This window comes from Monodon monoceros, unplaced genomic scaffold (assembly GCF_005190385.1).
Source record: "Monodon monoceros isolate NGI ecotype Baffin Bay Population unplaced genomic scaffold, NGI_Narwhal_1 Super_Scaffold_19, whole genome shotgun sequence".
In the NCBI taxonomy this organism is placed as follows: domain Eukaryota; kingdom Metazoa; phylum Chordata; class Mammalia; order Artiodactyla; family Monodontidae; genus Monodon; species Monodon monoceros.
In genome coordinates, this window is record NW_021703775.1 from 35298357 (window position 1) to 35323578 (window position 25222).

General features: G+C 35.8%; 1 protein-coding gene across 4 annotated transcripts in view; it reads left to right on the forward strand.

The window, feature by feature from the left end:
- The window catches only part of WDPCP (WD repeat containing planar cell polarity effector), a 392633-nt gene that overhangs the window by 1307 nt on the left and 366104 nt on the right, over positions 1-25222 (forward strand). The window lies entirely within an intron of this gene.

Consider the following 25222-nt stretch of genomic DNA (forward strand, 5'->3'; position numbering starts at 1 on the left):
TCTTAACCTTGGAGTGCCTGTATTCTTCTGTCTACACTTAATCCCTTAGTGATCTAATTCATGAGTTGCATAGTTTCAAAATGCCACTTCTATGTCAAAAACTCCCAAATTTGTGTCTCGTCCTGAATTCCAAACTCCTGTGTCTAACTACTTTCTCGTTATTTCTCTTTAGAAAACTTGAGTTTCTAATATGCATCGTTTCCACTATTTTACAGTGTTTTCTACTGAGCAATTGTATGTAGAAGTAAAACACCACACCCGTTGGTACAGATAATATGACCTGTAATTTCTCCAGTTCTAAGATGTTCATTATGGATGGTGGGATTATGAGATTTCAGATGGTAGAGCAGTGAAGAGTATGGATTGGTTAAATGAAGACTGGTGTGATAAATTGGTTAAATGAAGACTGGTGTGATAAATTGAAGAGTATGGATTGGTTAAATGAAGACTGGTGTGATAATAGAGCAAGGATTTTAGGATGTGGCATTCTGCTAGGCTCTGGGGATTCAGAAGTTAATAATACACAACTGCTGCCTTTTTAGAGCCCCAGTTTAGCAGGGAACACAGATATGTAAACCCATAATGACAACATGGTGTGACCTGGTTAGTAATAGTTAGGTAACAAGTTAGTAACTCTGGGCTGCCACAGTTTCACAAAGGAGGTGCTGTCTGAATGAGGACAAATGGATGTTTCTGCCAGGCAGCTAGGGTAGGAGGAGGTAGAACCACTTTGCAGTGTTGCAGGTAGTGTTTTGGGTTGACATTCAACAATTTGCAAACATACATGTGTTAAGTCCCTGCTTTTTTTTTTTTTAAAACTAAGGCTTTGGAATTGCATTGTCACGTGGCTGTTACATTTAAATTAATAAAAATTAAATAAAAGTAGCATACAAGGGTTCCCTTTTCTCTTTATCCTCACCAACACTTGTTATTTGTTGTCTTCTTGGTAACAGCCATTTGTACAGGTGTGAGGGTGGTGTCTCCTTGGGATTTTGATTTGCGTTTCCTTGATGATTAGTGATATTGAGCATCTTTTCGTGTGTCTTTTGGCCATCTGTACATCTTCTTTGAAAAAATTTCAATTCAGGTCCTCTGTCCATTTTGTAATTGAGTTGTTTGGGTTTGTTTTTTTGATGTTGAGTTATATGAGTTCTTTATATACTTTGGATATTAACCCCTTATTGGATATATTGTTTACAAATATCTTCTCCATTTAGTAAGCTTCCTTTTTGTGTTGTTGATGGTTTCCTTTGCTGTGCAAAAGCTTTTTAGTTGATGTAGTCTCATTTGTTTGTTTTTGTTTCCCTTGCATGAGGAGGCTTAACCAAAAAATACTGCTAAGCACTGTTGGTGAGATTGTAAATTGGTGCAGCCACTATGGAAAACAGTATGGAGTTTCTTTAAAAAATTAAAAATACAACTGCCATATGATCTGGCAATTTCACTTATGGGCATTTACCCAAAGAAAACAGAAAAACCAATTCAAAAACACCTCCAGTGTTCATTGCAGCATTATTTACAATAGTCAAGATATAAAAGCAACCTAAATATCCACCGATAGACTAATGCGTAAGGAAGATGTGGTATATGGATATTACTCAGACATAAAAAAAAGAAATCTTGCCATTTTTGTCAACATGGATAGATCTAGAGAGTATTATGGTAAGTGCAGTAAGTCAGAGAAAGACAAATACCACATGCTCTCAATTATGTATAGAATGTAAAAAGCAAAACAAATGAAACAAAACAGACTTATAGATAACAGAGAACAAACAGGTGTTTGCCAGAAGGGAAGGGATAGAGGAGTGGATGAAATAGGTGTAAGGGATTAAGATGTACAGACCTACAGTTATGTAATAAATAAGCCATGGGGATGTAATATACAGCATTAGGAATATGGTCAATAATATTGTAATACCTTTGTATGGAGACAGATTGTTACTAGACTCATTATGATGATCACTTCATAGTGTATGCAAATATCAAATCACTTTGTAGTATACCTGAAACTAACATATGTCAACTCTATGTCAATAAAAATTAATTTAAAAATACAGTTTCTCAGTCACACTGGCTACATTTCAAGTGCTCAATAGCCACATGTGATAGACTAGCAAACATTTTCATTATCGCAGAAAGTTCTGTTGCATGGCTGCCAGAACTTAGTGGAAGCAAGACGTCATCTAGAGCAGGAGCAGCTGCAGCATATCTTTGTGGAGGCATTTCTTTTGCCCCTGGTACCTTATTGAGTGCGTTGCATCATCTAGAGCAGGAACAGCTGCTGCATATCTTTGTGGAGGCATTTCTTTTGCCCATGGGTACCCTATGGAGTGCATTGCTGTCTGTGATACTGACTACACAGGAAGAGTCCTGTGCCAGGCAGGAAAGAAACCCAATTCTTGTCTTAACCATTGCTGATTTATTCTGGAAGAACTCACATTGACAGTTTTGGTGTGCAAAGTTTACAAACAATGCATTGTCCTAGATCTTGAATGAAACTTAGCATCCGCAGCACTGCATCCTCAGGAGGGCATAGGAAAGCATAGTCATCGCCTGAGTGACATCGAACAACATTTCTCTTCTGCTCTCTACTGTTCTGGAATACCTATGTCCCGCCACATTCTAAATAGGTGGAAGAGCATGTGCCACTTGTTGAAGCCTGAAATAGAATGGTAGGTTCAGACCCTACCAATAATGGGGGTTAGGAGAGAAAGGAGCTCCGTTGGGGTGTCTATATATTTTAATGTGTGCAACAGGTCCATATTCATATGCGCTTTTTATGAATCATCATAATATATGTTTTATTTGGATATATGTGCTCTCTCTGATGTTATCTCTATTATGAGTTCTTAAATTTCTAGCTGCTTTTATACTTTATAATATTTTCAGTTTGGATTAAGCAAAAATGTTTTTTGTAAGTCAAATTTTATGATTTTTGTCATTCCTAAGGAAGGACAGAGAGAGTTGTCACTGGAGAATAGCCTAAGGGTGCTTTAAATGTATTGGTGGGTGGAGAAAATAATGGGTATTAATTTTATTATTTGGTCAGTTCACTACTCAGCTTAACAAAGAATATTACCAACCCCTTCCCGGAGATAATGTGTTGACACACGCATACTCATTCTTGTATGTAGAGGTGTATTTTGCGATTATAAAACGTCACGAGTTATTAAATAATAGTAAATCAATTAATGTTTTCTCTTATCCCCTACTAACTAGAGATTATGAAAACTTGTCTCATTTCACTGCTAATGGCTTTACATGTAAAAAATACTGCTATATAAGCACAAACATACCTATATTTTCTCCTAAATGTGTCCCAAGACAGATATAATTACGCCCACTGTTTAAAAAAATAAAGATATATGAAAAGACTCTGAAATGGATCAATTTATGATTAATAAGAGGTGGGGAAGAATGGGTAAGAGCTAGACTTTGGATAGTAAGTAGAAGCATGGGGTAGGGACAGGAGAGTAGGGGAAAAAAAAGCAATTGAGTATGAAGAACTAACACCTTGACATGAAGGTTAAAGGGGAGGAAAAAAAAAAATCTCAGCAAACATTCAATTGCATTATACACCTTTACTTTAGCCAGCTTACTTGCTATTGCTCAAATATGTCCTTCAGTATTCTGCTGCCATTTTCACTGTGTGCTTTTTCTCACCTGGAATCTAGGCCTCCATTTATGCCTGTCAAAATCCATTCCACCAGGCTCTCTCCAAATGCTTTGGCCTATATGAAGCCTTTCTTCCCCGCCCTCCACTTTTAAAAACTATTACAAAAAATTACAAACATAAACAAAATGAGACAGTATAATTTTCTCAGTCCATCATCCAGCTTCAACAATTATCAACATTCTGCCAATCTTTTAAAATATATCTCCCTGTTTCCTCCCTCCCCCAACATTGTCAAACATACAGACAAGCTGTACAGTAAATATCCTTGAGAGTAGTCTGAGTTCAGTCAGGAGAGACAACTATACAGGTTATTTGAAAATTTAATATGATAAATTGTTAACTAGAACAAGGAGGGGTGGTTAACTGTTAGAAGAGGTAAAAGAGCTCTGTGTCAAAGGGTCCCAGAAGTAGCAGTTGTGAAAGAGCAGCACCTACTATTGATACTAGGGTGAGGAAGAAAGACTGGGAGAGAGCCCTTCTTCCCAAAGCTTGGATGCAGGCCTCTTCAAAAAGGGCATACCTACCATGGCCACAGGGCCTGAGGCCACAGCTGGACCTTTCTCATCAGTGCTCTTGGGCCTTCACGCTAATTAATGATAATAGAGAACTGGAATCCAGAAGGGAAGTGTTTCTCTGCTGCTGTAGTGACCTGATAGGGCCCTCTCTAAAGCTGGCGAAGAAGTGTTTAGAGGGTCTAGTTCCATTGTCATAAAGCAGGGCAAATAAAGGTAGATTTAATGCTGAGAGATAGTAAATTGATAACTGGCACACCTATATAGTACCTAGCGCCTAATTTCTGTAATTGTTAAACATTTTGCTTTATTTATCGTGTATCTGCACACCTATCGATCCACATGAATTCTTTTTTGATTCTTCAGCCTGATCGCTCTTTGTTTTTTTTTTAAAGATGGATTTAAAAAAATTGTTACATTTATTTATTTATGTCTGTGTTGGGTCTTTGTTGCTGTGCGTGGGTTTTCTCTAGTTGCGGTGAGCGGGGGCTACTCTTCGTCGCGGTTCGTGGGCTTCTCATTAAGATGGCTTCTATTTGTTGCAGAGCATGGGCTCTAGGCACGCAGGCTCAGTAGTTGTGGCTCACGGGCTCTAAAGCGCAGGATCAGTAGTTATGGCGCACGGGCTTAGTTGCCCCGTGGCATGTGGGATCTTCCTGGACCAGGGCTCGAACCAGTGTCCCCTCATCTGGCAGGCGGATTCTTAACCACTGCACCACCAGGGAATTCCCGGCTCTTTGTTTTAAATTTTGAATTTAAAAGTTACCTACAAAACTAATCTGTGGTGGGAAAAAAAAAAATCACTAACAGTGGTTCCTTCTAGAGCAGCGGTCCCCAATCTTTTTGGCACCAGGGACCGGTTTGGTGGAAGACAAATTTTCCACGGACGGGGGTGGGCATAGTATGGTTCACGTGGTAATGCGAGTGATGGGGAGAGGCAGATGAAGCTTCACTTGCTTGCCTGCCGCTCACCTCCTGCTGTGTGGCCCAGTTCCTAACAGGCCGCGGACCAGTACCGGTCCTCGGCCCGGGGGTTGTGGAGCCAGTGCTCCAGAGGTGGGAGTTGGGGTGGGGATTGACTGGGAACGAGCATGAAAGAACTTTTTGGCTGACAGTAATGGTGTATTTCTTGATAGGAGTTTGCATTACAGAGGTATAAGCTTTTGTAAAAATCTGCAAATGATACAAGATTTGTGCATTTCATATTTGTGAATTTTTTCTAAAAACATCTCTAAAAGTTATTAAACTCTAGTTAATGATAGTATTTAGGGGTGAAACATACTTATGCCGGCAACTTTCTTTGAAATGCATTAAAAATATAAGATGGAGTAATGATGTATAGAAAGATGAATAGTTAGCCCATAAAAAATCAAAATATAGATAAAGCAAATACAGTAATGTGAGAAAATACCATATAGTAAAATGTTAATTGTAGAATTTTTGTGGTGTTCACTGTACATTACTTTCAACTTTTCTGTATCAGTTATTAGACTGAAATTTCCTTGAGTTCAGAGACTGTGTCTTATACATCTGTAAATGCCTCATGGAACACAACATATCTTCCTCACAATGGGAAGGAGCAGAATGCCTTTAAAATTGCCATTGTGGAGTTGGAAGACTAATCTTGGCTTAATGAATCTAAGCAGTTTCAAACTTTTCTAGCTAAACAGAAATTTTGTAAACGCAAATTATATTGGAAAATGATTGGAAGAACTTGTGAAATACTGAACATATCAAATTTCCCAGATGTAATTTGACACTTTAATAAAAATTTATATATTATCAATTTTTTGGTAAATAGCTTATTATTAACTTGTTTATCAAATCATTTAGCAAAATTATCAAGCTTAGGCTATAGAGAGAATTGAGAACAGTTTAGATTATAAAATGTATATTTAAAATTATCTTTTGTTCTAATATGATATATTTATAGTCTAGTATGATTGGTTTGCCTGGGGAATATGGTTGGCTCCACCTAAATGGAACAAATGAGAACTGTAGATTGAGGCCCAGAGAATGGGCATATATTACTCTTATTGGTTTCATAACCTTTTTGCAGGCCTTAGAATTTATGTTGCAAAGTGTTCATTGTAAAGATAGGAAGTTGCAGATGGTCCCCAAAAGTTGGGATTGACTGGGTAAGGATGGCCCTCTACAGCATTGCTTCTAAATCTAAGGCCTTTGCTCCTTTTTAGTTGAACATTTCAGTGCCTTAGTTCCCAAGTCTAGTTTTGTAATACCTACCCATATTTGATCAAGTTTAATTTGAAAGAATTGTGGTACATAAAGAATTTAGTTACTTATATGTTCAATTTAACATATAGCCCCTGGAAATGAATCAAGTTTTCATGACTTACAGCTGGGATTTGTCATGTGATGTCTTCCTTGATCTGTCTAGTTCATATAAGAAGTACTCAAAATTAAGGGAGGTGTTATTTTTCTAGGCCCTCATAAATTTAATCATATTGTTTTACATTTAACTGAAAGCATATATATGTATGCATATACATATATGTAGTGAACATTCATAATATTACATACATAATTTAATCCTGAGGTAGAATGAGTAGATATTATCCTCATTTTACAGTTTAGGAAACTCAGTTTCAAAGGTTGTGACTTGTCTGAGGTCTTCTTGCCATGTTTAGAAAACTAAGATCTTACTAATATTAAAAAAAAAAAACCCTACATATTCCGTCACCTATTTAAAAATTAACATCTAAAATATATCATGTTTACACAGTTGTAAAGGTTGTAATTTCCAATGTATTATAAATATTGAATTTTTAACCAGAACTGTTATATCATTTTTCAAAAAATATACAGTGTAATCTAAATATTCATTGCCATCATCTATTTAAAAAATAGGTAGCTCTCTCTTCGACAGTCAAAAGTTGAGGTTTCTATACATCCTTAATGTCAAACTGCCAGTACAGTCTCCTGACATGATTTTATCTTACTTTATTATATTTTAATGCTAAAATGTCTTTTCATGATCCCAGTGTCATCATACTTCTTTATCAAAAATATAAATTGAAACTAATTTTTTGTTTTTTTCAATCTGCCACTTATGGCTTTAAGTGTAATAAAGTTTATCATTACAATTCTTTTTTTTTTTTTTTTTTTTTGCGGTACGCGGGCCTCTCACTGCCGTGGCCTCTCCCGTTGCCGAGCACAGGCTCCGGACGCGCAGGCTCAGCGGCCATGGTTCACGGGCCCAGCCGCTCCATGGCATGTGGGATCTTCCCGGACCAGGGCACGAACCCGTGTCCCTTGCATTGGCAGGCGGACTCTCAACCACTGCACCACCAGGAAAGCCCATTACAATTCTTAGTAGCATACAGTTTATCAAAACAAATGTTATAAATTTTAGATAATTATTAAATATTAAAAGTAAAATTTTAATGGAAATGTATCTGTTAATGGATGGGACTTTCTCTGCTCTGATTAGTTTATATATACGTGGATGAGTATTAGAATGAGACTAAATTTATTTGTATTTTCCAGAGTTACAGATGTATGTGCTTAGAAACCATATTCACATAAATAAGAAGGTGGGAGTTCTTTGGACTCCTTCCATGTCATTTGCAAAACAAAATCACATGGTAGCCTATTATCAGAACTTGTTTTCAATGATGTGTTAACCGTTAACTCACTCAGGCTGTTATTCAATGGCTGAAAGCAAACAATTGGAAACCACCTGACTTGCAAAAGGATTTACTACCTGTTAGTCATTCTAAGCTTTATTAAGATTTTGCCTCTCTCATTTAGAGTTACCTTAATTAATTCAATATGTTCTGAAAATGTTAGGAAAAATTGAAATATTATTTCAGTATCCTCTTCCTAAAACAGTATTTTAAATCAAATGCTTTTATCTTTTCGCCTGCTTTAAATATGTTTTTGTCAACATCTTGAGCTGGCTTATTTGCTGATTGAATTTTCAGTTTTGGATAAAATACTGCCATATAACCTAATTGTGAAACCAGTCAGTCAAATAAGGTTGACTTAGTTTTCAGAAAAAGTATGACTTCATTTTTAAATTAAATTAATGCAGTAACATTCGATTTTGAAGAATATTATTAAAAAAACTTAGAAATAAATTATGGAATGCATTTGAAAGAGAGGTTACTAAAACAAAGTCAAGATTAAAATGATGCAGTGATAATAAAATATAAATGTTTAAAATATGAAAATCATGACAATGCTATTTCTCATTGCTTCATTTATAATAAAGTGATATAAAGTGGGCTTAAAACGATAAGTGATTTATGAAGTAAGGAGTATGATAAAAGGAATGGTATTCCTTCAGTAAACTTCTTACAATTCACAAACTTTTCCTATGTATTTAATGAAGGAAGAAAGTGATTTGCTAAAAGTGAGTTGGCACAGATGTAGAGAACAAACGTATGGACATCAAGGGGGGAAAATGTGGGGGAGATGGGTGGTGGTGGTGGTGGGATGAATTGGGAGATTGGGATTGACATATATACATCAATATGTATAAAATTGACAACAATAACCTGCTGTATAAAAAAATAAAATAAAATTCAAAAAAAGTGAGTTGGTATGGCAAATAGCAGATAATTTTACATTTGTTAATAGAAAGTAGAAAATAACATTTTCTGAGATCAAGCTTGACCATAATTATTTCATTATGCAGTTTACTGAAAAAAAAAAATGTGGCTTGCATTAAATTCCTTACTAAACATTGGGCATAGAATGCCTGGATGGATCTAATGGGATAGCACACAGGATGCTCCCTCTGGCTCTCCCCATTTCCTCCCTCTCTTTCTGAGGAGCAAAACATCATCTCCTTTTCTTATATAGAGTAGGTGTGCATTATTCCCAAAATCTGATTTCTTGGAGTCTTACCTTTCACCTTGAACACTTATTTAAAATTTCTGTGATTCTGCTAAATGAATTCTTCTCACTGCTAAGAGAAAAAGGTTTTTCCCTGTTGTTGTTCTTAAAAATCTCATGATTTCTGTTCTTGATTTACAGAGAATTTTAGAAGGAAGAGCTTTCAAAACCAGAATTCTCACTGCAGTCTTATAGCAGGATAGGACATTCCCATACTCCAGGAAGGCTACAAACATGCCCCCATCCCCACTCCCAGATGCACACAATCAAAGTTGCCTGTTTGGTATTTCACAGGCCTTGTCCTCTTTAGAGTGAATTCCCCTTGTTAATCAGATGAAGGAATGCATCGGTACTGATTAGTTTATAAGCTACATTTCACAGGTAATATAATACGTTGGAAGAGAGGATTTTTGGTCAGGTGGGAGTATCAGCACGTTTCCAGTTATACTAATAATAAGGTTGTCTGTCTTCTCTGCCTTCTCAGAGAAGCATCTCTGGTTAAAACTAATGTCTAGTGGCATGATTTGTCATTGCAATTTCATTGTCAGTTTGAATCTCCAGGTGGTTTGTGAATTCGTTGTAGACATTCATTTTGTTAAGGCAACAAACAATAGAGCATTGAACTGTTATGCTAGATTTGGAGATGTTCTTAACATTTTTTCCCCAGCTCAGCATTTTTAAGGTAATGTTTAATTCAAATTACAGAAAATACTTGAAATACCATTCTAACAACTTCCAACAGAGCTATTAAAGGAGCGTTCAGTTTCAAATCCCTAAAATTGAATGTTGGCTCTTTACACTGCTGGTGTTTTGGAGCTTACAAGATTTTATACTTTTACAGTATGAAATCATTTAATCTCCTGTTAATTTTATCTATAGCGTATATAAAGTTGGTATGCATCTAGTTAAAAATCATTCATTTTGATGTTTTCTTTAATGAAATACAATTAAGCTTTAAGGCTTTTTTATGTAACAGTTTTGTAATCTGATTCCCTTTCATTGAAACTAGCAAAGTAATATTTGGAGAGTAATCTGATGTGCCCTTACTGTTGGTTTAGGTATCTGCTCATTTAGAAATATGTGCTTTACATAGCATCCATGTAATTAATAAACAGCATGTTAGATAATAGTGTGATTAAAAACAGCATCATTTAAGAAGCAAGATTAAGACATGAAATAAGTCAGAGACCAAATTATTACAAATATATATATATATTTCTTTACTGTGGTAAGGTACACATAACATAAAATTTACTATCTTAACCATTTTCAAGTGCACAGTTCAGTGGTATTAAATATCATCATATTGTTGTGCAGTCATCACCATCATCCCCATAACAGTTTTTATCTTGTAAAACTGAAACTCTATACCTATTAAATAACTCAACATTCTCCCTTCCCCCCAGTCCCTGGCAACCACCATTACAATTTCTTCTTTATGGTTTTGACTAAATACTCATGTAAGTGGAATCATACAGTATTTGTCTTTTTGAGACTGGTTTATTTCATTCAGCATAATATCCTCAAGTTTCAACCATGTTGTAACATATTGCAGAATTAACGTTTTTAAGGCAGAATAATATTCCATTGTATGTATATGCCATGTGCCACATTTTGCTTATCCATTCATCAGTATATGGACACTTGGGTTACTTCCCAGTTTCAGCTGTTGCAAATAATGCTGCTATGAACATGGGTGTACAAATATCCCTTTGAGACCCAGCTTTCAAGTGTTTTAGGTATATACCCAGAAGTGGAGTTCCTGGATCATATGGTAACTCTATTTTTAATTTTTTGAGGAACTGCCATATTGCTTTCCGTTAACAGCTGCACCATTTTTACATTCCCACCATCATTGCACATGGTTCCGATTTTTTAATATCCTTGCCAACACTTGTTATTTTCTGTTATTATTTATTTATTTTGTAGTAGCCATTCTAATGGGTATGGAGTGGTATCTCCTTGAAGTTTTGATTAGCATTTCCTGAATGATTAGTGATTTGAACATCTTTTCATGTGCTTGTTGGCCACATATATCTTCTTTAGAGAAATATCTACTAAAGTCCTTTGCCCATTTTTGAATCCAGTGGTTTGGTTTTTTGATGTTGAGTTCTAGAAGTTCTCTATATATTCTGTATCTTAATCCCTTACCGGATATATGATTTGAGAATATTTTCTCCAATGGTGTGAGTTGCGTTTTTATTCAGTGGATCTGTGGATAGTGAGCTTTTTTGTTTTTTTAAGGAGTAGTATTTTAAATAACTGTTTCAGATAATTGTGTTTCAGATAATATTAATCTTTGATACTAAATCAAAGCTACACTAGTGGTAGTTTCTCAAAGGTTATTTGCAAAATGTAACCTGAAACAATATCATTGAATATTTCCTATTCTGTTACATTAAAATCTATAGGCCTATCCTGCACATTGAGTGGATCTTGTATTAATGCATGACTTTTTAAGTAATGCATTGTTTTACTAAGGATAGTGTCCTTTGATGCACAAGATTTTAAAACTTCATGAATTTCAATTTGTCTATTTTTTCTTTTGTTACCTGTGCCATTAGTGTCATATCCAAGAAATCATTGCCAAATCCAATGTCATGAAGCTTTTGTCCTACGTTTTTTCTAAGAGTTTTATTGTTTTGGGTCTTAGATTTAGGTCCTTGATCCATTTGGAGTTTTTAATATATGGTTTTATGTAAGGGTCCAATTTCATTCTTCTGCACGTGGATATCACGTTTTCCCAGCACCGCTTGTTGAAAAGACTGTTCTTTTTCCCACTGAATGGTCTTGGCACACTTGTCAAAAATTTGACCATATATGTAAGGGTTTATTTCTGGGATTTGGGTTCTATTCCATTGGTCTATTTAGCTGTTTTTATGCCAGTATTGCACTGTTGGAATTACTCGACTTTTGTAATAAGTTTTGATATTAAGAACTTTGAGCCCTCCAGTTTTGTTCTTTTCTTTTTTTTTCAATTATTTTGGCTATTTGGGGTCCCTAGAGGTGCCATTTAAATTTTTTTCAAACTTTTTATTTTATTATTTTTTTATTAATTTTATTTATTTATTTATTTATCCATTTATTGGCTGCATTGGGCCTTCATTGCTGTGTGCGGGCTTTCTCTAGTTGTGACGAGCGGGGGCTACTCTTTGTTGCGGTGCGCGGGCTTCTCATTGCGGTAGCTTCTCTTGTTGCAAGCATGGGCTCTAGAGCGCAGGCTCAGTAGTTGTGGCGCCTGGGCTTAATTGCTCCGCGGCCTGTGGGATCTTCCTGGACCAGGGATCAAACCCATGCCCCCTGCACTGGCAGATGGATTTTTAACCATTGCGCCACCAGGAAGTCTCTCCATTTAAATTTTAAGATGAGTTTTTCTATTTCTGCAATATATGTTGTTGGGATTTTGATAGGGATTGTGTTCAATCTGTAGCTTGCTTTGGGTAGTATTGACATTTTAACTATATTAAATCTTCCAATCCATGACCATGAGATGTGTTTCCATTTATCTATCTTCTTTCATTTCTTTCAGCATTGTTTTTTCATTGAACATGTCTTTCACTTTCTTGGTTAATTCCTAAGTATTTTATTCTTTTTAATGCTATTGTAAATGGAATTGATTTTGTAATTTCCTTTTCAGATTCTTCAATTTTGATGGATAGAAGTGCAACTAATTTTTGTCTGTTGGCTTCGTATCCTGCTACTTTGCTGAATTCATTTATTAGTTCTGACAGTTTTCTTTTGTGGAGTCTTTAGGGTTTTCTCCATATACGATCATATTTGCAAACAGATCGTCTTATTTCTTCCTCTCTAATTTGGATGCCTTTTATTTCTTTTTCATACTTAATTGCTCTGGCTAGAACAACTTCTGCCTGCCTGCTCAGGTCTGCCTTTGAATCCACCTAGTGAATTTTTCCTTGCTGTTATTGTACTTTTCAGCATCATAACTTCTTTTTGGTTTATTTCAGGTTGTCTGTCTATTGATATTTCCATTTTGTTCACACATTGTTTTCTTGTCTTTGTCTACATTTTTGTTCTTTGAACATGTTTAAGTCAGTTGTTTTAAAGTCATCTAGTATATCTACCATTACATCTTTCAAGGATGGTTTCTCTTGATTTATCTTTTTGTGCTTTGAATGGGCCATACTTTTTCTTTGTATGCCTTGTGACTTTTTGTTGAACACTGGACATTTGAATCTAATAATGTAACTCTGGAAATCAGATTGTCTGCATTCCGCAGGGTTTGCTATTTTTTGCTGTAGTTTTTGTATTTTGATTGTTGTAGGCTGTCTGTGCTGAAGATCAGACTGAGGTATAAACTTAATGTCTGTTCAGATCTTTTCTGTGCCTTTCTCTTAGCATGTGTGGTCACTTTCTAATTTTTCTTGTATATCAGCAGTTTGTGAATGTCCTAGTCTTTAATGTCTGGCTCCCAAAAGAGGAAACAGGAAAAAATGAAGAGGGGTGAAAAAGGGTGCTGCCCCATTAAATCTTTGGGAAGTCAGTTTAGCCAGACTGGGGGCTTGCATCAGTGAGGGGAGGTGCAACAACAATGGCTGCCCACCTCTTTGTGATCAGAAGCAGAGGACAGAGTTCTTATATTCCACCTAGCCCCCACAAGCTGTGTGTAAGCGGCTCCAGGAACATGTAAATAGCTGCCTGCTATGTGGCTGGGGGGTGGGTAGCTGCTACTGTGCTAAGAGTTGAAATTGACCAAAATTAACTGATATTTGCATGTTCAAGTTTTTCCTTGGAAGTTGCAAGCCTTCAGCTGACTTCAGAGTTCCTTATATTAGACAGATGCTGCCAGTATAATTGTTGTCCAGGTAGGGAGACAGATTCCTGGTGTTTCCTACTCTACCATTTTCACAGAATCCTTTTCATGTGAATATTTTAAATTGGAGGATTGTCCAGGGCTAAAGGGTTGTCAGTTGACTTAGCTAGTAAAAAGAAAAGTTTGGGTTTGTACTCTTTTTTAAATGTAAGCATAATGTTATGTATCTTGGAAATTATTTGGTTGTTTTGGATGACATGGAAAACAGGTTTTGAAAGAATTCTCAAATAACTTCTACAATGAATACAGAGTAATTTGAAGATGATTATTACATTTACTTCAGTGAGTCTTAAACATAGAATTTCTAAAGTCAGATTTAGTCCTGGAAGAAATTAAAGTTTTTGTAATTTACTTAAAGTTAGTCATTGTGGTCACAATGAGTACTGCTTTATTACTATTTTCTTCTTATTATTATTATTTATTTTATTTGGCTGAGCCGCGTGGCATGCGGGATCTTAGCTCCTCGACCGGGGATCGAACCTGTGTCCCCTGCATTGAAAGTGCGGCGTCTTAACCACTGGACTGCCAGGGAAGTCCCACTATTTTATTATTTTATACATACACAATTTACACATATCCAGACATATTTAACTATAAAATATTTGGCTGGAATTTTCAGGAATGGTGAAGTACAGGATATTTTTACAGGATGAAAGTTGTAGTCATGTGAACTTCATGTAATCAAGTTGCCGAGAGTAGTCAAGAGGTAATAGAATGGACTGGGGTCAGTCACCTCCTCTTTCAACTTCATGTATAAAAGATAAAATAATACCTATCAGGATTCTTTCTTCCTCCCTCCCTCCCTCCCTTCCTTTCTACGCTATCTATCTGTTTTTTATTGAAGTATAGTCAATTCATAGTGTTGTGTTAGTTTCTGGTGTACAGCAAAGTGATTCTTTTTCAGATTCTTTTCCATTATAGTTTCTTACAAGATATTGAACATAGTTCCTTGTGTTATACAGTAGGACCTTATTGTTTATCTTTTATATATAGTTGTTTGCATTTGCTCATCCCAAACTCCTAATTTATCCCTTCTGCCCCCCACCTTTGGTAACCATAAGTTTGTTTTCTACATCTGTGACTCTGTTTCTGTTTTGTAAATAAGTTCATTTGTATCATTTTTTAGATCCCACGTATGAGTGATATCATATGATATTTGTCTTTCTCTGACTTACTTCACCTTGTATGATAAGGTCCATTCATGTTGCATGTGCTGCAAATGGCATTATTTCATTCTTTTTTATGGCTGAGTAATATTCCATTGTTTATATATATACCCCATCTTCTTTATTCATTCATCTGATAATGGACATTTAGCCTGTTTCCATGTCTTGCCTATTGTAAATAGTGCCTCTGTGAACACTGAGGTGAAAGTATCTTTTTGAATTAGAGTTTTCTCTGTATATATGCTTAGGGGTGGGATTGCAGGATCATATGGTAACTCTATTTTTAGTTTTTTAAGGAACCTCCATACTGTTCTCCATAGTGGTTGCACCAATTTACATTCCCACCAACAGTGTAGGAGGGTTCCCTTTTCTCCACACCCTCTTCAGCATTTATCATTTGTAGACTTTTTGATGATAGCCATTTTGGCTGGTGTGAAGTGGTACCTCTTTGTAGTTTTGATTTGGATTGCTCTAGTAATTAGCGATGGTGAGCATCTTTTCATGTGCCTGTTGGCCGTGAGCATCTTTTCATGTGCCTATTGGCCATCTGTATGTCTTCTTTGGGGAAATGTCTATTTAGATCTTCTACCCAGTTTTGGATTGGGTTGTTTCTTTTTTGTTATTGAGCTGTATGAGTTGTTTGAATAGTTTGGAAATTAAGCCCTTGTTGGTTGCATCATTTGCAAATATTTTCTCCCATTCTGTAGGTTTTCATTTTGTTTATGGTTTTCTTTGCTGTGCAACAGCTTGTAAGTTTGATTAGGCCCCATTTGTTAATTTTTGCTTTTATTTCTATTGCCTTGAGAGAATGACCTTAAGAAATCATTGCTACAATTTATGTCAAAGAATGTTTTGCCTTTGTTCTCTTCTAGGAGTTTTATGGTGTCATGTATTATATTTAAGTCTTTAAGCCATTTTGAATTTATTTTTGTGTATGATGTGAGAGTGTTCTAACTTCATTGGTTTACACGCCGCTGTCCAGCTTTCCCAGCACCACTTGCTGAAGAGACTGTTTTTTCTTCATTATATATTCTTGCCTCTTTTGTTGAAGATTAATTGTACGTGTGTGGGTTTATCTCTGGGCTCTCTATTCTGTTCCACTTACTCTCAGGATTCTTTTTGATAATTACTTGTTTCCAGGAGTATGAACTACCTAACCTTGAGTTTTTTCTTTTAAGTAGAAGGAGTAGAATTTATTGGTTTTGACTCTACTACCTAGCTATATGACCCTGAACAAGTGTCTTGGTCTCTTTTGATTGATACAATGGGGTAATAACACAGCATGACTGTAAAGTCTGGAAACATAATATAACATAATATAACAATTCCCCTCCTATAGGTATCCATTTAAATTAGGAGATGTACAAGAATGTTCATAAGCAGTGCTTCTAAGAACAAAACTCTAAACTCTAAACTCTTATTGTCTATCAATAAGAGAATGAATGAATATGCTGAAAATGAATGGACCATAACAACACACACCAACATAACTGAATAATAAAAATACAATGTTGAGTGAAAAAAGTAAATCATAACACATACAGTATGATCCTAGTTTTATAAAATTTAAAAATGTGTAAAGACCCTATTATTTAGAGTTTCATACACATCTGGTAAAACCATAAAGAAGAGTAGGGGGATGATTAATTCCAAATTCAAGATAGTAGTTGCCTGGGGTTGAGAGTAGGAGAGGATGCACTGGTGTCTTCAAAGTATTGGTAATTGTCTGCTACTTCTTAAGATGTGTGGATGCATGAGTATTTGTTTCATTTATTCATTTTTATGTTTTATTATATATTTGTTACATATTTAAAATATACATATACCTTTGATCACTATTGTTTGTATGATATTTAATAAAAAATATACATAGTGGCTTAGAGTTTTTATATGATTATGGAATAGCAATTTTGAAAAAGAATAGAAGTCTCTCACAAATCTTTTACCCATTTAGAGGAATTTTCATTTTTGCAAATCCCATTCAAGCTTTCTAGGTTAGGTTTAAATCTATCATCTGGCCATTTGGTTTTGTTTGTCACATCTGTTCTTTGTTCCCTCTTTCCTCCTTTTCTTTTCTTTTTGATTATTTGAAGTTTTTTACAATTCCATTTTATCTCCTTTGTTGTCCTTATTAGTGATAACAGTTATTTGTTGTTTTTGTGACTGCTTTAAGACTTATAGCATACACCCTTTTCTCACATCTACCTTCAAGTGATAGTATACCACTTCACCTATAGTATAAGAACTTTCAATAATTTACTTCCATTTCTCCCTTCCTATTGTGTTATGGCTCTCATACATTTTACTTCTACATAAGTTATAAGCTCCATACTACATTGTTATTTTTGTTTAAACAGCTAATTATTTTCTAAAGATATAATAGAAAAAATATCTAATATTTACTCATGTAGTTATCATTTCCAGTACTTTCATTTTATTGTGTAGATCTCCATTTCTAATATAGTGTGATTTTCCTCCTGCCTAAAGGATTTCCTTTTTAAAATATTTTTATAGTATCGACTGTATTGTAACAAATTCTCTTAGCTTTGAATGTCTGAAAAAGTCTTTGATTTTGAAAGACATTTTCACTGGGTACAAAATTCTAGGTTGTCATTTTTTTCTTTCAGTACTTTAAAGATGGTGGTCCCCTGTCTTTTCACTTACCTTGTTTCTGATGTCATCTGCCATCCTTGTCTTTCTTCCTTTGCTCTTAAGTGTCTGTTTTCCTCTTTATCACTCAGTTTGAGTAATTTGATTATGATATGCATTTGTGTAACTTTTTTCATGTTTCTTCAAATATTTTTTTCTGTCTACCTCTCATCCTGCCACTGTTTTGAAGACTTAAATTATCCATATAGTAAGCTGGTTGTTGTCCCACTACTCCCTGATGCTCTGTTCATTTTTTAAATTCCCTTTTCTTTCTAGGTTTTATCTTATAAAGTTTTTATTGCTGTGTCATCAAGACCACTAATCTTTTCTTTTGCAATGTCTAATCTGCTGTTAATTTCATCCATTGTATTTTCCATATCACTTATTGTGGTTTTTATCTCTAGACGTTTGATAGGAGTTTTTTTTTTTTTTTTGCGGTACGCGGGCCTCTCACTGTTGTGGCCTCTCCCGTTGTGGAGCACAGGCTCCGGACGCGCAGGCTCAGCGGCCATGGCTCACGGGCCCAGCTGCTCTGCGGCATGTGGGATCTTCCCGGACCTGGGCACGAACCCATGTCCCCTGCATCGGCAGGCGGACTCTCAACCACTGCGCCACCAGGGAAGCCCTTGATATGAGTTTTTAAAGTATATTTCATGTCCACTAATTTTTGAACATATGGAATACATTATAATAATTGTTTTAATGTTCTAGTCCCTTAATTATCTTTGTCAGAGCTGGGTTGGTTTTGATTGATTTTTTTTTTTTTTCTCCCTACTATGGATCATATTTTTTGGTTTCTTTGTATGCCTGGTAATTTTTTATTGAATGCCAACTGCTGTGAATATTACCTTTTTGGATGTTGGGTATTTTTATTTTTCTATAAATAATTTTGAACTTTATTCTGGGGTGCAGTTAAGTTACTTGAAAATAGTTTGATCCTTTCAGGACTTGTTTTTAAGCATGTATACATTTTCCCCCATCCTGCACCATACTTACTCTCTCCTAACACAGCTTCATATGACTAAAAACAGTCTGGTGTTTAGTTTCTACTTTTTATTTATTGATTGATTGATTGACTGATTGATTGATTGCCATGCTGTGCAGCATATGGGATCTTAGTTCCCTGACCAGGGATTGAACCCGTGGCCCCTGCAGTGGAAGCAAAGAGTCTTAACCACTGGACCTCCAGGGAAGTCCTAGTTCCTACTTTTTTATTTTTTAGCAAAGGAATTGCAAGTGGTAGGTCCCCAGATTACCTACAACTTCTGTCCAGCTTGGCTACAAATTGTAGGTTCCTGGACCTCCTCTCCCTTGGATTCAGTTTTTTCTAGAACAGTTCACAGAACTCGGGGAAACACCTATTTATGTGTACCAGTTTTATTATATAATAAAAAATACAATAAAGGACACAGATAGATAGCCAGGTAAAGAGATACATAGGGCAAGGTCTGGGAGGGTCCTGAGCGCATGAACTTGTCTCTGTGGAATTGGGGAGCATCACCCTCCTGGTACCTGGATGTGTTCACTAGCACAATCTGGAAGCTCCTCCAAACTCCATAATATTGGGATTTTTATGGAGGCTTCATCTTGTAGGTATGATCAGTTATTAATTCCATTTCCAGCTCCTTTCCCCTCTCTATTCAATAGGGGGTGGGGATGAAAATTCCAAACTTCCAATCATAGCTTGTTCTCTCTAGTAACAGGCCCTGATCCAGCAGCCAACCAGCAGTCTACTCGGGGTTGCCTCATTAGAGCAAAAGATGCCCCTATCACCCAGAAAATTCCAAGGGATTTCAGAGCCCTCTATCAGGAACTGGGGTCAGAGACCAAATATTCAAATAAAAAGTGCTCTTAGTGCTCTTATCACTTAGGAAATTATAAGAGTTTTAGGAGCTTTGTGCTAGGAACTGGGGTCAAAGACTAAAATATGAGAATAGAATATTCTCCTAGCACCCCTATTTATGAGGGATTTAGGAGCCCTGTGTCAGGAACCGGGGCAGAGACCAGTATATAACCTGACTTCTTTATAAGTCTTTCAGCTTTTCTTCCTGCTCTTAACTGTCTGGTGTATCCATAGTTCCTGAGAGACAGAGAGACACAGAGAGTTAGACTGGCCTGGGAGGTTATAACTGCCCCCCCGCCCCCCATAGTATGCTTACCAATCTCTATAGACTATGTCAGGTGCCCATTCCCAGCCCAGCATGTGGGGTGGGGGGCAGTTGGAGAGGAATCATGATTTTAAAAACACATATTATTCCTTTTCGTGGAGTATCCTTTGACTAGCTCCCCTTACAGTAGGGTTGGTGGAGATGGCAGTTTCCCTCAGTGGCTACTGTGGATAGTTGGTAATATGTATCTGCATCCTGATTTCTTCATCCTGCCAGAATAGAGCCCTACTCTGTCTGTAGGCAGTGTAAGCTAAGTGATTCACTTTCTCAGCTCTTTTAGAATATTAATATTGTGATATTTATTTTAAATCATGATGATGAAAATTGATATAAAACTGGGACAAGGATTTTCAGTAATTTAATACCTTGTATTATTCACTAAAAATATTGTGAAACCATGACAGTTAAGTCTGCCTTATTAATTTGGCCTGATTAAGAGATATAAATATGTCAGTGTATTTTCTTATATTTTTCTGTTCTTACGGCATCATCATTTAGTGTTTTCCTTAAAAGAGCTATTCAGCACTTCTGTGAATATCTGTGTAGACTGGACTGCAGTTAAAATTTTCCAGAAGCTAAAACTAGAATTCCCACTATGTACAGTTTGCCTTTGAAAATTTTCTGCATTGAGTATCACTTTTTCCTGTGTTCTTTTTATTTAATATGACTGAAATATTAATAACTGTTTAAAGTATAGTATTTCAGTTAATTCCATGTGTAATTAAAAAATTTAAATACATCAACATTTCACAACATAGTCTGTGATTGGGATTAGGACTGTTTGTGTTTGCTGTTCAAATACTCAGTATAATATTTGATATTTAGATAAAATGCTATTTTTCATACCAAGTATATTTGTTGAAAATTGTAGAGGGCATATACTAGAGAGCTTGAAAAATTTGTATTTAACATAAAATTATTTGTTTCTTTTCAGATTTTAAAAAGAACAGTGTTTGGGAATCTCACAGGCTTATATGACTATTAGATTTTGCAGGTTTGCATCCTTTAATGATATGTTTCTTTTTCTGTCATAAAACATTTGATCTCCTGGTCATGATTGAAAATGGGATAAAAGGAGGGAAAAGTGAGATGAGGTACCCTCTCAGTTCTTTTCTGGAGAATGTAAAACTATCCCATTTCCCTTAATCAGACTTTCCCAAATGATTAACTTTATTTCACAAGAGGAAATGCATCTTTATTTTAAAATACAATACTTTCCTTGTATATTATGTGAATTAAGTGTGTTGACATTTAAAAAGCTGTCTGACTGAACCAACTATTTGCCACAAGCCCAGGCCAGTCAGAACTACTTTGGGAAGGGCATATATAGACTTACTGAAGTTGAAACTACTAAAAGGCAAGATTATTCTAGAGACGTGAAGTCTGGGTTTTGGCTTCAGGAAATATCACTTTGGAAATTACTCTCTAGGCAGGATTAAATATAAAAGTGAAATACGTATCTAAAATGAATTAAGTTTCATACTAAATAGAACTCATTGCCAGGGGATTTTTAAAGCATTTTGGTTACTGTTACTTGAAATTACTTTAAGACTGTTTGAAACTGAGTTGTGGAACTACCTTAGAGTGAAGGCTTTAAAAGAACATGGCCTTTTCTGGCTGTGAAAATCTGATTTTATTACTACTGTGAGTTGATTATGAGAAAGCTATTAACTAGTGGATATTTAAGCTATATCTAATTGAAAAGGTAAAATTACTTAATTGTGTGCCTGTTAAAAAAGAAATAAACTCTTGGTGCCAAATTATGCTCCTCATTGTAATAAACAGCTAGGTGAAGGGTTAAAATATGGGAGTCTAGGATTCATAGTTTTTCTAGGTTCTTATTCTAAGTGATGGAGATGATCATTCATTTACTATTAGGAAAGTTCTAATTTTTATACAGCCTATAGCATATAATATATACATCTGTATACATGCTATATGCTGTGTGCTATATATGTATAGTAGTATGAGTATATATATATATATATATACTGTATATTGTACAAGATATTTATACTGACCAGCATATATACTGTGTAGTATGTAGTGCATTTATATATATATGTATATATATATATATATATATATATATATAGTGTGTGTATATATATACATATATACTGTCTATAGTAGAGAACAATACATTTCTAGACTATATTATGTAATATAGAGAAATAAACATATCACTGATCTTCAATCTTTTTAGTTACAGCAATTACCTTCTAAACAGTCCTCTGCCATATTTTTTAAGGTTATATTATAGAGTTATTGATAGCAGTTGTGTATGTTTATCTTTTCATTGTAGCTCTCTACTAAGCAGACTAAAGGATAGATTTTAAAAGAGAATATGACCATGACTTTTATACACATGTAAATGAACATGTGTCAGAGATTTTATTTCACTCACTAGTTAATGATATTATGATATTGTTGCCAGTTCAAAGTATCACATATATATAGTTAAATAAGGAATGCTGAAATGAATTTACAAGTGAATGCAGAACAGGCAAAGCTGATCACTATCAACTGGATAATAATAATCATGGCCAATTTGCATTTCTGTGGACAGGAATCATTTCTATAATATTATTTTATATATATCAGTTTTCTAAAGTTAGCTTCTCCCTCTACAGAGTTATAACAAAAGCCTATCCAAGGGGAATTCCCTGGCAATCCAGTGGTTAGGACTCGGCGCTTTCACTGCTGTTCAGTCCCTGGTTGGGGAAGTACGATCCCTCAAGCCCTGCAGTGTGGCCCAAAAAAAAAAAACAAAAAAAGTCTAGTCAGTGACAGACAGATGGCCTCCCCAGCCAAGGCACCCATTAAGTTTCAGTCTTTAACAATTTTTCTCTACTGTTCAGTACTGGTTCCGTCTCTAGTACTTTATATTAACTTGATTTTAGTCGTCATAAGAGAGAAATTGTTTCATGTCCATCCAATTAGTTTAGTTTAGTTTAGTTAGGTAAGTTTTGTGAGGGCAGGCACACCAAAATGCATTAATCTATAAATCAGTAAAATGATGTCCTGGGTGTAAATGCAAAAGTTGAATGGTTAAAACCTGTGTCCTGCAAAGTGAGAGAGTGGCATGGACATATATACACTACCAAATGTAAAATAGATAGCTAGTGGGAAGCAGCTGCATAGCACAGGGAGATCAGCTCGGTGCTTTGTGACCACCTAGAGGGGTGGGATAGGGAGGGTGGGAGGAAGGGAGACGCAAGAAGGAGGAGATATGGGGATATATGTATAGCTGATTCACTTTGTCATAAAGCAGAAACTAACACACCATTGTAAAGCAATTATGCCCCAATAAAGATGTTAAATAAAAATAAGCTTTTACATGAAAAAAACAAAAAACCAAAAATACCTGTGTCCTGGTTCAGAAAGTAGAAGAAAAGAGAGTTTTTATAAATCTAATCTTGTTTTAATTGTAATGGAGAAGCCAGTTATTTGAAGGACTCCAGCAGTGAATACTTTTGAAAAGCAAGAATCCTCTTCTGGGCTTCCCTGGTGGCGCAGTGGTTGAGAGTCCGCCTGCCGATGCAGGGGACACGGGTTCGTGCCCCAGTCTGGGAAGATCCCACATGCCGCGGAGCGGCTGGGTCCGTGAGCCATGGCCGCTGAGCCTGCGCGTCCGGAGCCTGTGCTCCACAACGGGAGAGGCCACAACAGTGAGAGGCCCGCGTACGCAAAAAAAAAAAGAATCCTCTTCTAATGGAATTAATTCCTCCTTGCCTTATTTGTTTTATAAATGAGAGCTTTGTGTATCTGATTTTAAGTTGGATATAACTTTAACTCCATAATACTTACAAGTACTGAACCACAAAAGAAGCAAGCATGACATATGACTTTTACGAAATCCTCATAGTGTATGATTTTTCTCTGTTGTTTTCTCCCTTGCCAGTCATTTATACTTTCTATTTTATAATTAATAATAATATATTAGAACTAAATTACAGTTGCATATCCTTCTCATTCTGGGGGGAATACCAAGTATGGTGAGGTAGGCTCTACCTATCTACCCCTGGCAGTTAGGTAGGCTCTACCTATCTACCCCTGGCAGTTAGCCAATCAGATAGTTCCGTCCAGGACACCAACTCTTAGGGGAGTGGTGGATGTTAAATTAGATTAGATGACTCAGGAGTAGTTGAGAGTTTGGTAGTATGGGAGTGAAGAGTGGGTATGAGTATTCCATAGGTTTCAAGGGCTGTGGGACTGGAGTCTCATAGGATTTTCATCATATGTTGTCTCCTTTGATTTTCTCTGGAGGCTGATTCTCTAGGCTTCCATTGATTCTGTGACCTGATTTTCTTGTAATAAGTTTCTTTTCTGCTGAAGTTAACTGAAGTTGTTTTCTCTTGTTTAGTAAACAAACAAACAACCAAAACAAAACTCTAGTAGAAGAAACAGCCAAGTACATGATTATGTTTCTAGGTATATGATCGTTATCAAGTTTACAAAGTACAAAGTGAAGTGTATATATTCTATGTGGGAAAAATAGAAACAATGCTAAAGTAATTTAGGTTACTGAATTATAACCTAACAGACCACATGAATCAATTTATGTAATAATGATAACTATGAAGTTATGAAGTTTGAAGTGTTGTAATCCATCTTTTAGCTATGGTCACATGTCCAAGAATATGCTTTGAATGTTTACAACTTTTCTGGCATCTTAAAATATGAGCTGCTTCTAGTAATAGTGGAGTAGCTCGTATTGAACTAATCCTCCTGCAGAAAAACATTATAAATTCTGGACAAAATACAAAACCCTCACAGCTCTCTGAAGGCACTGGAGAGTGACCATAGCAGGCAGAAATTGAAGAGTCAACACTTGGAAAGAGAGAATAACACTGCATAAACGAAAATGAGATTTTGTTGCCAGCTGACCTGCACTATAAGAAATGCTAAACAGAGTTCTTCAGGCTGAAGGAAGGTGATACCAGGTGGAAATTTGAATCTTCGGAGGAATGAAGAGCACCAGAAATGGGAAATATGTTGGTAAATGTATTTATTTTCCTCAATTTCCTTAAAACACTTATGACTGTTTAAGGTGAAAATTGTAACATTGTGTTGTGAGGTTTATAGCATGGGTAAATGTAATACATACAATGATTGTAGCATAATACTGAGGAAAGGCAATTGCAAGGTTCTTGCATTTTATATGAAGTGGTACAATATTAACTCTCAGTAGACTGTGAAAAATTAAGGATGTGTTTTGTTATCCCCAGAACAACCACTGAGGTATTTCTAAAATATGAGGTCAGCAGTTTTCAGTATGCTGGCATGCAGCCAAATCCAAATCAAAGAGTTACACATTTATTTAAGTGATTATAGATATTCAGACATCAGATAATTTT